Source organism: Nyctereutes procyonoides, unplaced genomic scaffold (assembly GCF_905146905.1).
Source record: "Nyctereutes procyonoides isolate TBG_1078 unplaced genomic scaffold, NYPRO_anot_genome, whole genome shotgun sequence".
In the NCBI taxonomy this organism is placed as follows: Eukaryota; Metazoa; Chordata; class Mammalia; order Carnivora; family Canidae; genus Nyctereutes; species Nyctereutes procyonoides.
Genome location: NW_026575134.1, coordinates 18939453 through 18953197, shown reverse-complemented (window position 1 = coordinate 18953197; position 13745 = coordinate 18939453). Strand labels below are relative to the sequence as shown.

Sequence of the window (13745 nt, the reverse complement as noted above, 5' to 3'; positions counted from 1 at the left end):
ATTCAGATGCAATGAAACGCGGAGACACCTGCACCCTGATGTTTCTAGCAGCAAAGTCCACAATAGCCAAACTGTGGAAGGAGCCTCGGTGTCCATCGAAAGATGAATGAATAAAGATGTGGTTTATGTATACAATGGGATATTACTCAGCCATCAGAAACGACAAATACCCTCCATTTGCTTCGACGTGGATGGAACTGGAGGGTATTATGCTGAGTGAAGTCAATCGGAGAAGGACAAACATTATATGATCTCATTCATTTGGGGAATATAAAAAATAGTGAAAGGGAATAAAGGGGAAAGGAGAGAAAATGAGTGGGAAAAATCAGAGAGGGAGAAAGAACATGAGAGTCTCCTAACTCTGGGAAACGAACAGTGGGTGGTGGAAAGGGAGGTGGGCGGGGAGTGGGGGTGACTGGGTGACGGGCACTGAGGGAGGCACTTGACGGGATGAGCACTGGGTGTTATGCTATATGTTGGCAAATTTAACTCCAATAAAAAATATTTAAAAAAATAGAGGTGTAGAAAAAATATTTTCAGTTTCTCATTTTAGTCATCTTGTTAAAATTTTTTGATATTTTTTTAGAACTTTTTTTTAATACATTTATTTTTTATTGGTGTTCAATTTGCCAACATACAGAATAACACCCAGTGCTCATCCCGTAGAGGATTCCTGGGTGGCTCAGGGGTTGACCATCTGCTTTCAGGTTAGGGCATCATCCAGGGTCAGGATCAAGTCCCACATTGGGCTCCCCACAGGGAGCCTGCTTCTCCCTCCGCCTGTGTCTCTGCCTCTCTTTCTCTGTGTCTCTCATGAATAAATAAATAAAATCTTTTTTAAAAAACTAAAAATCTAAAAAAAAAATTTAAATAATTTTATATCAATATTGTTGATAAAGAGGGATAGAAAATTAGTATGTTTTCAGGGGTCTTGAAATGTATGACATCCTTTTAAACTTAAATTTAACAAATGGAGATATAGCCCTCAAAGATCTATAATTGTGAAGAGCTAAGTTAGTGTTTAACCTTTACACAAACCCATAGGTACCATAGGTACCCATATGCAGATAGGAAACTAAGACACAAGTATGTTATATAAGTTTTTCTAATTGTTAAGAGATAGAGCTGTGATTCTAGGTTTAGGCAGCCTGGCTCCAGATTATGTAAGCATAACCGTGTGTTGGTACTCTGTGTCTGACAACATGGGCCCACAATGTTATGGTACGATGCAATTTATGTCATGAGATTTTAATAATATGAATTAAATTAGGAAAATTCATGATAAACATTTGCTGGGGAGAATAAAGAGAAAAATATTCTTCTGTTAATAAACTGAGTTTGATCCATTCTTCTCTATAGAGAACTTGAGCTGTAATAGAATTCCCACTAGATTATGATTCAAAGGAACATCTGCCTTTTTAAAAGTAAAACATCCATTATAAAATGAATGTGAAAGACAGATCTCTGTCTAGATAAATAATTTATGGTTGGATGTAAAAAAGGTAAGATTTAGATTCCAGACATAAGGACAAATTGGAAATGGTTTCTTCCTCAGCTTGCCAAAAGCTGTTAGATTATCACAGAAGTAAGCCGGAGGGAGATACTGCTTCTCCCTCTTCCCCAGCCATATCAAGACTAGCATCAGGTACTCTCATAACGCAACATTTGAACTCCACTTTTGGAGTAAAACAGATATGAGGGAGGAGACCAGACAAGTAATATGAAAATTTTTATTTCTATTTTTTTAAGATTTTATTTATTCGTGAGAGACACGGAGAGAGAGGCAGAGACACAGGCAGAGGGAGAAGCAGGCTCCCATCAAGGAGCCTGATGCAGGACTCAATCCCGGGACTCCAGGATCACGCCCTGGGCCAAAGGTGGACACTGAACTGCTGAGCCACCCAGGCGTCCCTTTATTTCCATTTTAATAGTACTTTTTTAAAAAAGGTACTTTCTTCCTTATTTTTTATAACTAAGATTATTATTAATACATTTACAAGTTAGTAACATATTTACAAGGTAAATATTGGAAATTAAGAGAAGAAGATTGTGTCTGTGTTAACAAGTTGTATTGAACATTGGTACTTTGTCAAAGTCTTGCCATTGATGATCCGATTTAATCTTCACCACTCTACTCATTTCACAAGGGAGGAAAGAGAAGCCAGGAAAAGTTATGGAGTTTTAATGAGACCTAACTCATACCTGGTTCTCCCTGATCCCAAACCTGGGTGATTACAGCTGTTTCCACCAGCATCATTAACCATTTGCTACCCTCTATGGGTCCTTATGTAGCTCTCATTCATAAACACTGCATACCTGCTGCACCATTTTGCATTTCTACCAACAATGTGCAATGGGTCAGATTTCTTCACACCCCTGCCAGCACTTGTTATCTCAGCTTTTGATAATGGCCATTCTAGCAGGTGTGAAGTAATATCTCATTGTGGTTTTTATTTTTATTTCCCTGATGATTAATGGTCCACTTCTGGATTCTCTATTCTGTTCCATTGATCTATGTGTCTGTTTTTGTGCCAGTACCACAAAGCTGTGAAATCTGGCCTTGTGATGCCCCCACCTATGGTTTCCTTTTTTAAAATTCCCCTGGCTATTTGGGGTCTTTTCTAATTCCACACAAATGTGAAATGGTGCAGCCACTCTGGAAAACTGTATGGAGGTTCCTCAAAGAGTTAAAAATAGACCTGCCCTACGACCCAGCAATTGCACTGCTGGGGATTTACCCCAAAGATACAGATGCAATGAAACGCCAGGACACCTGCACCCCGATGTTTCTAACAGCAATGTCCACAATAGCCAAACTGTGGAAGGAGCCTCGGTGTCCATCGAAAGATGAATGGATAAAGAAGATGTGGTTTATGTATACAATGGAATATTACTCAGCCATTAGAAATGACAAATACCCACCATTTGCTTCGATGTGGATGGAACTGGAGGGTATTATGCTGAGTGAAGTAAGTCAATCGGAGAAGGACAAACATTATATGGTCTCATTCATTTGGGGACTATAAATAATAGTGAAAGGGAATAGAGGGGAAGGGAGAAGGAATGGGTAGGAAATATCAGATAGGGAGACAGAACATGGAAGACTCCTAAGTCTGGGAAACGAACTAGGGGTGGTGGAAGGGGAGGAGGGTGGGGGGTGGCGGTGACTGGGTGGCGGGCACTGAGGGGGGCACTTGACGGGATGAGCACTGGGTGTTATTCTGTATGTTGGCAAATTGAACACCAATAAAAAATAAATTTATTATTAAAAAAAGAAAAATGTTTATTCAGTTCCTTTGCCCACTTTTAAGTCAGATTGTTTTTGTTATAGAGTTGTATGCATTTTAAAATATATTTTAGATATTAACCCCTTATCATATATATAGTTTACACATATTTTCTTTTATTCTGTATGTTACATTTTCATTTTGTTAATGGTTTCCTTTGCAGTGAAAAGTTGTTTTTTTTTTTAATTTTTCATAGTCCCATTTGTTTATTTTTGCTTTTGCTGCCTTTGTGTTTGTGGCCAAATTCAAATAATCATTGCCAAGACCAATGTCAAGGAGCTTTCCCTCTTTATTTTCTTCTATGAGTTTCATAGTTATAGTCCTAACTTTAAGTTCTCAATCTATTTTGAAGTGCTCTAATTTTCCTAACACCGATTATTAATTGTACATTCTTGACACCTTTGTCATAGAATAAATGTGTATATATGCAAGGTTTTATTTCTGAGCTATTTTGTTCCATCAACCTATGATTCTGTTTTTATGCCAATACCATACTGTTTTGATTACTATAGTTTTATAATATAGTTTGAAATCAGGAAGTATGAGACCTCCATCTTTGTTCTTCTCTCTCAAGATTGCTTTGGCTATCCAAAGTCTTTTGTGGTTCCATGAAAATATTAGGCTGTTTTCTGTCTATTTCTGTGAAAAATGCCATTGGAATTTTGATAAGGATTGCGTTGCATCTATAGATTTCTTTGGGTAATATGGACTTTTAACAATATTAATTCTTCTAATCCATGAGCATGGGTTATTTTTCCATTTATTTTTGTCGTCACGTGTTTTCATCAATATGTTACAGTTTTCATACAGATCTTTCACCGCCTTAAATGTATTCCTAGTTCATGATTTTGATGCAAATAAAATGGGATTGTTTTCTTAATTTTTCTGATAGCTTGTTGTTAGTGTATAGAAACACATTTTATATACTGATTTTTTTTTCTTTTTTTCCTGAAACTTTACTGAATTTGTTTTTTAATTCTAACAGTTTTTTTGATAGGAATCAAAGTAGGAATAACCGAGTAAGATAACCTGGTCTTTGGACACCAGTAAGCTTTTTTTTTCCCAATTATGCTTATGATTTCTTAATGGACTTAGGAACAAAATAGCTTTATTGACAGAGATAGAGGTTATCCATGAATTAAGTATCATAAATTTCTACTTACAAAGACTGAGATCTGGCTACAGCGATTAGTGAGGGCCCAATATGCCAGCATCCGAGACCAACACTGTATTGTACTTAAAATCTTCTTCAGGATGGCTCTCATGTTAAATGTTCTAATCACAATAATATAACATTTAAAATAGAAAAAAACTGCATATTCTTTATCCATTCATCCATTGATAAGGGGTTTAGGTTGTTTCCATATTTTGGCTATTGTGAATAATGCTGCAATAAGCATGGAAGTGCATTAAAAAAAAAGAAAACACTGCATAGAGGAAAATCAAAGTTCCATATGTCTTTCTGAAGATTGTGTTTTAGTCCTTATATGACCATATTTAAGTTTGAAAGAACTGGAAATTTCTCTAAATATCAAGTATAGAGAATGTAATAGTCTAAACATCAGCAAGCCTTTTATTATATAACAAAGTCTATAGTATAAGAACTGGGTTCTCAAGAAAGTGGTTAAGTAGGACCTATAATTTGTTGTACAATTAGAGTGTTATAAATTTTTCTTTAGAAAACTAGAAGAAAAGATGTTGAAATAGAGTAGAATGATTATTGAAAAAATAAGAATGTCTGTCATATCCAGATGGTAAACCAAAACAAGGAGGTGGGTGGGGATGAAGACATGAACTTTAACTGTAGGAATGTTACATTTTAACATCAACTTAGATGAGCAGCATGGATTTTGGGTCTAATATGCATCCTTGAGTCCTCAGACTTGAAACACTGAACCAAACAGGTCATTTTAAATTCATAGAGAGAAGATTGTGAACAATTTTAATTATAAGACATCACTAATTCATATTTGTTGGATCTTATCCTCTGAATTATGAACTTTTATTAAAAAATAATAGCCTATTATTGTTAAAATACACTGTACTAAATATTAATTATTTAAAATAATATTTACCACCATTATTTGAAATTAGTATTCTATAAATAGTATACAAATAATTACTTAAAAAATACTTCAAAGCAGCCTACTTTAAGTAAACTAAAAAGCAACCTCCTCTCTTGAATTGGATTTCTGGACACTTTCCTTTTATCCCTTTACCAACATAACTTTTCATTTAGAGACAAATAAGGCAATTTTAATTAATGGTAATAGATTTGAAAAAGATTTAAATCAGGGGAAAATTCAAGTTAATGTTAAGTACACATCTGAAAGAGCAATAATCAAAACTCAGAACTCGGCTTCAAATTCAACTGTTATTTCAAATCACTGGAGTAAGAGTGGCAACACTTTCGACCTCAACTGTCCAGTAGGGCAACAAACATGGAGGCAATACACAGGTTATTTCATTCAAGAACTAGTGGACAAGAAAGGATGTAGCCTTTCTGCAATATGGTCCATCTTTGTGCTGACCAGAGACGTTGTTTCAGCTAGCAATGGCTACAAAAAGCAAAATTCTTGGTATCATTATTAGAGAGCAGAAAGGAAGGGAAAAGAACATAAAAGAAGGGAAAATTGTGAAGGTCTTAAGTAGTAAAGGAGTAGGAAGAAATTCTTTGAGAAAGAAACCAGAAAAGAGGAAGAATGACAACTCAACTGAAAACATGCAGCAATGTGGAGTTGTTCAGTACAAGATGGACGGTTGTACCTGAGACCTCACTGTGCTTCCCTGAGGGACCAGCTAGAACAGCCAATCAGAGGATTAGGAGCATAGCCCACACCAGGGGCTGTTTAAAGCTATTGAGTCAGTGCACATTTCACAGTGGTTTCATCATGCCTAACTTGTATTCAGAACATTTTGTTTTGTAAAATATAAAAATGTCTGGTGTAACAACCAAGCATTATTCTCATAGATGGAGGCATCAATGTTTGAACACTGAAGGAGTTAATTTCCAGTATGGTTAGCTCTTTTTCTCTAATTTTTAAAAAATATTTTATTTATTTATTCATGAGAGACAGAGAGAGAGAGAGAGAGAGAGAGGCAGAGACACAGGCAGAGGGAGAAGCAGGCTCCATGCAGGGAGCCCAATGTGAGACTCGATCCCAGGTCTCCAGGATCAGGCCCTGGGCTGAAGGCAGTGCTAAACCACTGAGCCACCTGGGCTGCCCTCCTTTTCTCAATTTTAAAACAGAGTATGTTTTTCTCTAGATATGTGTTTTTCCAAATGTTCGTATTTTGCAGATAGTAAATATTTATTGAAATAATTTGTTAACTACATGAATAATATACATTGTGTAACACACAAAAAGACCTTGATGTTCTTTCAATTTGAAGGACATGTTAATTTGATAGAGAATATGTAGAAAAATTAATGTCAATATGTTACCTTCTTGACAGTATTTCCTGTATAGACTTATGGATGTAAATGAAATTATCCCTTCCATTTCAATGGGATCCTTGCCAGACAATGAAATAAGATATCTCTTACATTCCTTTCTGTGTCAAAAATGAGCTCTCAGTACTCTAAAATATAGCCACTTATTGGCTGTATGGCTTTGGGAAATTCATGTATCCCCCCCCCCAGTATCTCAATATCCTGATCTGAAAAATGGCTCAATTCTGCTTCATAGAAGTTTTAGAAGTATTGAAAGAGTTAATATTGGGAAACATGTAGATAAGCAACTGGACGTAGGGTTGTATAAATCTTTGCTATTATTCAAATTTGGGTTAGTTTCTAAATGACCTTTTCCTGTTGTTGTTGTCGTCTCATACCTCCAGATAATTATCAAAGTTTAGTTATTCCATTTAGCTTTTATAGTAGCCCAAGCAGCATCCACTAAATCAAAAACCTTTTCCATATTTACATCACATCTGGCTAAGACAGAAATCATGGGATGGCTTGACCCCCAAAATTTGAGAACCGAGAAGGAACAGCATCTGTCTTCTCCATCTGTTTAACCAAGATTTCTTAATTATCTGTAAAAACATCTCTAGTCTAAATCACTCACTGTTCAGTTTAATGGACTCTATTTTGTGACATATTAGAAGCTCGTGCATTCACTAAGATTATCGACTGATGATATTTTCCATGAGGATAGGGAAGGCTAAAAATGAACTATATCTAACACACGTGCACTATTATTTTGATGAGAATGATTAAAGCTGTTACTCTTGGAGCTTTTTGTTCTGTTACCTCCTATTTTTGTTGTAGAATCTTATTTTTCCAAAATCAAGTCGCTGTCACTAATTGTTCCCTCCAGTGATGCTTGCCTGCTGCTGATGTTCTGAAGCAATTGATGTTGATGTTACATTGGTTCAAATTATACTTTTGTTTGCCCTTGAAGCTTTTTGGCTGTCCATCTCATGCTTGATTGCATTCCTCATCCCATCATATAGCAGCTGTTTTAACGTTCTTTTTTTTTTTTTTTCATTTGCTTCACTTGCTGAAATGTTAGAACTTGGCTTCATTGCCAATATTTTAATAGTGTTCAGAAGTCTCATTATTGATTTTGATATTGATGCTATTTGATAATGGATGGCAATGAATCTTGTCCCGGAGCTGAAAATGCTTTTAAAAACGAGTTTAAATCTTTTGCCATTAGAGCTCCTTGGGAGACCATCATTTCACAAGCTGGCTGTGTACTGTGTAGCTGGAGTGTTGTTGTGCTACGGTTTTTCACATTTCCTATTGTAGAGCTGAATCATGTACATTTTTCTTCTGTTTGGTAGCATTACATGTCTGTGATAATTTAATAGTTTAAGGATTTCATTATAATTTTGTTTGGGAGGATCACAGTAATTCCCATTTCACAGACCACACCTAATATATCTGACTTTTAAAATATGTAGTTGTTAGTTATTAAAAAGCATATTTTTATGAGGATGAAACATAAAACATAAAACTTAAAAAAAACTTTTTTTTATATTTGAAAAAAGGGTTCTTTCCCTAAACCCCTGTAGTATTTTACTTCTTATAATCTTTTTCTTTTTCTTTTTAATACTTTATTCATATATTCATGAGAGACACACACAGAGAGGGGCAGAGACATAGGCAGAGGGAGAAGGAGGCTCCCTGGAGGAAGCCTGATGCAGAACTCAGTCCCAGGACCCCAGGACCATGACCTGAGCCAAAGGCAGATGCTCAGCCACTGAGCCCCTGGTGCCCTTTTACTTCTCATAATCTTTCTTTCATGTGTGATTCTTCCCTTCTAGGAGACTCTATGAAACAGAGGGACAGATTCTCACTTCATCTTTACATTTCTCAAAGCACATACCCAGTAAGAAATGGTGAATAACTATTTAGTCTTTCTTTGTTGATTAAACGTATTATATGATGTATATATATATATATATATTACATTCATATCTTATACGTTAACATGTGCAGTTAAAACCCATTCACCTAAAGCTTGCTAATTTAAAATATGTGAGAATTATGCCAAAAGTATACTTTGGATAAACAATAAAATAAAGGTTTTCTAGGCAAACTAATAATATATTAGCATATTTGAGAGAATAATTTAGACAGAATAATTTAAACCAATAATATGATTGTTATGCATCAATTTTCTCCCATCATGTAAAGCCCTTATCCAATAGGAACATTGCTTGGAAACAGTATTAGATTAATTTGGGGAAAAAAAGTATTTATTTCAAATTTTTAAAATACCTGTAATTCTAGCCTATTTTCTGAAATGTTCTATAGTTTTATAGCTCAAACCTCTCAATTATTCAGACTGGCCTCCTTCCATATATCATGAATCCCTGTGCTCTTTGTGTTCCTGCCACTTTCTTGAGTCCTCATTGTTTGTTGGAGTCAGTGTGGTATTCAGTTAAGCCCATCTCAGTGATCAAACCAATGTAAATTAGACCTGTCTGGTTTCCTTCACAAGATTATCATGAAAGTCAAATGAGCCAATGTGCTTAGAAATATACTGTTAGAGATAAAAGTGCCATATATATTTACGCTTTGTTATTAGAGCTCATGAGGGATAAACTAAACAATAAGACGATTTTCATGTGATGATAAAATATTCTTCGTAGTTCATTCCTTTGGGTTTTATTTTTGGTTGTCTGGCTGCATATACACAGTAGGAAGGATGTTCTTCCAAAGGCTCTGCCCAGTTCTGCATTCAGAAGCATCAACAGTTACCAACTAGTGACATGGCTTGCTAGGTGAGCAACCAGTTAACTCCCTGTTGGTAGAGTGAGGTTTGTACTCTGAGTATTCAACAAGCTACTTTACCTCCAGATTTGTTTCTGATGAGATGTCAAATTGCACAATTCATTTGGTCATACTGAATGAAATTACACTCAGTGCACATGCATTTAGCTTTCTGTAAATGCCATTTTTAAAAACATTTTATTTATTTATTCGAGAGAGAGAGAGAGGAGAGATACAAGCAGAGGGAGAAGCAGGCTTCCTGTAAGGAGCCCGATATGGTACTTGATCCCAGATCCCGGGATCACCCCCTGAGCTGAAGGCAGACGCTCAACTGCTGAGCCATCCAGGCGTCCCTGTAAATGCCATTTTGTTCAGTTTTATGAAGGTATAACTGACAAATGAAATTATAAGATATATAAAGTGTACATGATTTGACTGCATTGTGAAAATATTCTTCTATTGAGTTAATTAATATGTCTTTTTTTTTAAGATTTTTATTTATTCATGAGAGACACACAGAGAGAGAGAGAGAGAGAGGCAGAGACACAGGCCGAGGGAGAAGCAGGCTCCATGCAGGGAGCCCAATGTGGGACTCGATCCCGGGACCCCAGGATCAGGCCCTGGGCGGAAGGCAGATGCTAAACCGCTGGGCCACCCAGGCTGCCCTAATACGTCCATCACCTCACATAGTTACTTTTTCTTTTCTGTGACAGCATTTAAATTCTACAGTCTTAGCAAATTTTAATTATACAATACAGTGTTAGCTATAGTCACCATGTTATACATGAGGTTTTCGGACCTTATTCTTCTTATAACTGAAAGTTTGTACCCTTTTACCAAACTCTCCTGTTTTTCCCACTTCCAGCCCCTGGAAACTACTCTTACTCTGTTTCTATGAGTTTGACTTTAAACAATTAAAACACAATATTTTTAGATTTCACATGTAAGTGATACCATGCAGTAATTATCTTTCCCTGTCTGGCTTATTTCACTAAGCATAATACCCTCCAGGTTCATCCTTGTTGTCACAAATTATAGGATTTCCTTCTTTTTTAAGGCTGAATAATATTCCAGGTATGGAGATTCTATATATCATATTTTATTTTTGTTTGTTTTTTAAAAGATTTTATTTATGTATGTATTTTTATTTTTTTATTTTAGGTAGGCCCCATGCCCAAGATGGGGCTTGAACTCATGATTCTGATATCTGGAGTCATATGCTCTACTGACTGAGCCAGCTGGGCGCCCCTGTATCTATCACATCTTCTTTATTTATCCACTGACTGACACTTCGGTTATTTCCATACCTTTACTATTGTGAATAATGCTGTTATTTACTTGGGGCTATAGGTATTACTTTGAGATAATGATTTTGTTTCTTTTTGATATATTCTTAGAATGGGCTTGCTGGATTATATGGAAGTTCTATGTTTAGTTTATTGAGGAACCCTCATATTGCTTTCCATAGTGACTTACCAGTTTACTTTCCCACCAACAGCGCACAAACCTTCCCTTTTGACCACAGCCTTGCCAGCATTTGTTATATCTTGGTCTTTTTGATAATAGCCATTTTAACAGGTAAGAGGGGCTATCTCATTGGGGCTTTGATTTGTATTTCCCTGGTGATTAGTGATGTTTAGTACCTTTTCCTGTGCCTGTAAGACATTTGTATGTCATCTTTGGAAAACTCTATTTATATTCTTTGCCCATTTTTAAATTAGGTTATTTGATTCTGTGTTGCTGAGTTGTATGACTTTTGGTATATTTTGAATATTAATCCCTGCTGGCTATGTGGTTTGAAAATATTTTCTCCCACTCCATCGGTTGCATTTCTGAAATTTAATTTTTACTTACCAATAACTCAGAAAGCAAGAGAGCTATAAGCTATTTAAAACTTTGTTGTTAAAAAAAAATAAATAAAACTTTGTTGTTGGGCAGCCCGAGTGGCTCAGTGGTTTAGCGCTGCCTTCAGTTCAGGATATGATCCTGGAGACCCGGAATCGAGTCTCACATCAGGCTTCATGCATGGAGCCTGCTTCTCCCTCTGCCTGTGTCTCTGTCTGTGTGTGTGTGTGTGTGTGTGTGTGTATGTATGTCTCATGAATAGATAAAATCTTTAAAAATATATAAAACTTTGTTGTTTCTTTCTAATAATCGATTAAGAAAGTGTGGACCATATAGATAGGTGGCAATTTGGAGAATGGAGTGATTTAGGAACATTATAGCCTTTGGCAAGAAAGAATAAGACAAAGAGAAGGGAACCAACTTTCACTGAGTGTTGCACATGGACATTTGGTTAGTACTTTGCATTTTGGTGACAGCATAGTGACTCTGGGCAACCAAAATGCAATAATGATGTTATTGAGCACCAGAAGGGCAGGTGAGAGTATAAAAAGGGAGCTTAAAAAGATCAAGGGAGGGCTTTCCTAATGCCACAATTTTGCCTAAGGTGAGTCTCTTGAGTTTAGATAATAGGACTCTCCTTGCCCATATAGAAAGGCTTTCCCAATCTTTTTATTTTTAATTTCTATAATATAGTGATTAAAAATTAGTATTTTTTCTTTAAACATCGTAATCAAATGCACTCTGCTTCTCCAAAGTTCCCATTATAATATTATTTGTGTTTTGCATGAAACATAAAATATGCACTTTTTATGCATTTATTGTATTAGTTTTTTGGTGCTACCAAATAAAGAGTAAAAGCTAGATAGTTTAAAGGTACATTTGTTGTCTCAGTTCTGGAGCTAGAAGTCCAAAATCAAGGTATTAGCAGAGCCATGCTCCCTCTGATGGCACCTGGGAAAGACCTATTCCAGACTTCTCTCTCAGCCACTGGTAGCCTCAGGTGTTCTTTGACTTGTAGTTAAGTGTCTCCCTATGTCTTTTCCCATCATCTTCCCCCATCCATGTTTATTTCTGTGTCTTATAAAGGTATCAGTCATATTGGATTAAGTTCCACTGTAGTGTTCTAACTTTAACTTGATTACCTCTGTCAAGACCCAATTTCTGAATAAAGTCACTTCTCGGATACTGGGAGTTAGGAGTTCAACATATTTTTTGGAGGAGCACAGTTCAACCAATAGCACTTACATATTGTTCTACAGAACTAAGTGATATTGTTTGGTATGTGCGTGTGTGTTTGCACTAGAATCTATGTTTTTGTACTTTGCTTTTTTTTTTTAACTCAATGGTATATTATGAAGAAGTTTCCAGTTAGTACCTGCAGCTCTGATTTGTTCTTTTTCTGCTGACACCTCATATTAATAACATGGCATGCTGTTAATTAAGTTTTGCTACTGATGGAGTTTATTTCTCCAAATTCATTGAGGTACACCTGACAAACAAAAATTGTATATATTTAAGTTGTATTTATTGTATGTATACATGATGGAATTTTTAAAATTTTGATATTTTCCACCTTTACAAGGAATGTCACACGAACTTTCTATGACCTACTTTCTGGTGCACATTGTAAGCTTTTCTGTAGAGTAGATTTCAAGGACTGGATTTGTTAGGTCATAGTCAATGCACATTCTACATTTGAATGCTTGTTATCAAATTGGCCTCCAATCTGTCAGGACAATGTTGCTTCCATTAGCAGTGTATGAATGTATTATTTATGTTTTCAGTAATACTTGAGATTAACCAGTCAAAAATTTTTAGTTGGCATGATTTTCAATGAAGATAATATTTTGATATGGTTTCCTTGCATTCCTTTCATGGGTATTAATTTATTCTTCAAAACAATCTTAAAAAGTAAATAAGACAGGCTTATTATTTCCATTTTATAGAGTAAAATATGAAATAATGATTAAATATTTTTTGCAATGTTACACAACTAGAAAGGGTCAAATATAATAACTCAAAGTAGGTGTTCTGACTCAAAGTCTGTGATGCATTCTGCTACAAAAAGTTACCTCTTCATCACAGTACTAGAAATAATGTGCTCAATGGTACTTATTTATCATGGAATATTTTCAGTAGTTGTTGAGTAATTACTTTTTTAATGATTAAAAATAAAATAGCACTATAAATAATAATTGACTAAAATATATGAAATTTGTAGAAAACTTAAAATCTGTTTCACTGATGTTCTTTCATATATCCATCCAAATGTGAACAACGTTGAGTGCCTTCTACATGTAGTCAGTGTTAGAGGCATTGAGCCATACCAATGAACATAAGAGCTAAAAACCACTGTCATTGTGGGGCTTACTTTCTTTTTTTTTTTTTAC

The 13745-nt window shown here is 35.6% G+C and overlaps 1 protein-coding gene across 1 annotated transcript in view; it reads left to right on the top strand.

Annotated features, from left to right (window-relative positions):
* MAGI2 (membrane associated guanylate kinase, WW and PDZ domain containing 2) overlaps positions 1-13745 on the top strand; it is a 1298069-nt gene that overhangs the window by 72465 nt on the left and 1211859 nt on the right.